The sequence below is a fragment of the Sinocyclocheilus rhinocerous genome, unplaced genomic scaffold, assembly GCF_001515625.1.
Source record: "Sinocyclocheilus rhinocerous isolate Xijiao unplaced genomic scaffold, SAMN03320098_v1.1 scaffold307, whole genome shotgun sequence".
Lineage (NCBI taxonomy): Eukaryota > Metazoa > Chordata > Actinopteri > Cypriniformes > Cyprinidae > Sinocyclocheilus > Sinocyclocheilus rhinocerous.
In genome coordinates, this window is record NW_015662942.1 from 28943 (window position 1) to 30690 (window position 1748).

The 1748-nt window shown below is 41.3% G+C and overlaps 1 long non-coding RNA gene across 3 annotated transcripts in view; it reads left to right on the forward strand.

Annotated features, from left to right (window-relative positions):
- The first annotated feature begins 465 nt into the window (after window positions 1-465).
- The window catches only part of LOC107728506 (uncharacterized), a 77410-nt gene continuing 76127 nt past the window's right edge, over window positions 466-1748 (forward strand). For all 3 annotated transcript variants that reach the window (XR_001638482.1, XR_001638480.1, XR_001638481.1), the window contains exons 1-2: window positions 466-575; window positions 1029-1110. This is a non-coding gene — a long non-coding RNA (uncharacterized LOC107728506). The remainder of the gene's footprint in view (window positions 576-1028; window positions 1111-1748) is intronic.

Here is a 1748-nt window from a genome sequence, read left to right on the forward strand (position 1 = left end):
CTGAAAAGCCCTGAATGTGCTCTGTAAAACTGTGGCATGTATAGTCTCAGAGAAATACACCAAAATATAATGTCCTCATATGAGGTCACATGGTCTCAGGAGGTTAAAACATGCTGTCTTTTTCAGGGCAAAATAAAAAAAAAAAGATATTTCGTTCATAAGTTATGCTATGTCCTCGGATAATGTCCTCATATGAGGATGCAGGGTCTCAGGAGGTTAATACAAAATTGCATTTTAAAGGTAAAAATGTACTTGGAAGGGGTTCATTTCATGTAATTTAATTTGTGACCCTGGTTTCGAGTTACATTGACTACTTTGAGGGTAATATTGTCATGATGTAAGTAGTGGTTGTGAAATGGGCGTTTCTTTATCGGTGTAACTTTTGGGTTACGTAACCACAAGACCGCCTGCACCTCGCGTAATTTCCGCTTGCGTGGGGCAAAGCGTGCGTAAAATGAAGCGGCGCGTGACAAAACGCACATGTTCGTTTGGCTTGGTGATGCGAGTTTGGAGAGTCGGGCCAAACTGAATCGTGCGCCTTGCGTTGCTCGCCTTTTCCCGTTAGCTATGCCCGGGTAAGTTGTTTGACTTCATGTGAAATAATAAGCAGAGCGTTGTTGATTTCTGAACGTAACGTTAGGTGAGTTTTCTGTTCTTACTCTAACATAGGCTACTTGGCGTTATTGTGTACTGGGATATTACCACACACTACTGGGGTTAGTGTGTGGTCTGTGGAACGAATGGGTGGATATGTAATGCTATTTCCATTAATGACATAACGTTAGAGTTTGGCGGTCCGCCACAGTTGAATAATTGTTTTTTTAAAAACACTTATCATAACGTAAAGCGTCTGTGACGTTTTGTTTTGCGCCTTTGCGTTGGCACAGCGCGCGAGAAACGAACCGAAACTTTAAGCTGCGATTTAATTGGGTGTTAGGCCGTTTAGGTGTAGCTACACCACGAAAGCATGACTACAGCATTTCCTTGAGATTTGTAAAGATACACATTTTTGTAAATCTGTTTTTCAGGCACTTTTCCGCTGAAATAAAAGCTTGATGGCTGAGCTGTGTCATTGCAACTAAAGCTTGGGACGTCCACTTTAAAGTTAAGGTACAAGTCAATGCAGACACTTCTTACTCTTCTTTTAAAATGTCGCAAATTGAAGCGTTATTATATGTGGGTCTTTTTATATATGAATGTGCTTGTTGGAAGATTTATCTCAGTTCGGATTGTTTGACCACTGTTTTATTTTGAGTTGTATGTATGGCTTTATATCAGGGGTATCCAAATTTGGCCCCGGAGAGTCACTAGGCGCGTTTCCATTAGCCTTCAAATTGCGCAAATTGCGAATCGAAAATACGCCTAATGGAAACGCGTCAATTTCGCAAAAACTCCCGTATATCGCAAAAAAAGTATTTACGCTCGCATGAGGTGGTTTTTCAGGCAATGCGAAAAAGGAATAATTCGCAAAACTGCAATGGAAACGGCTTTTTCGCATTTACGGGTCACATGGCGTATGTAAAAAGTCATATGATCATTGTTCTTTTTACTATAACCTCCAAGAAACACTTCATAAGTGGCCGCGCTCCAGTATAAGGGGCTTTCCCTACCACTAATGCTTAGACAATTTACACTGCACACATCTGCGGTGCAGTGTGGGTCTGATATGGTCACTGAATCTGACTGCGGCCACTCAGTGCTTGTGTTTATATTTTTATACAGTCTATGGTTTATTCCAGCCGTGCCAT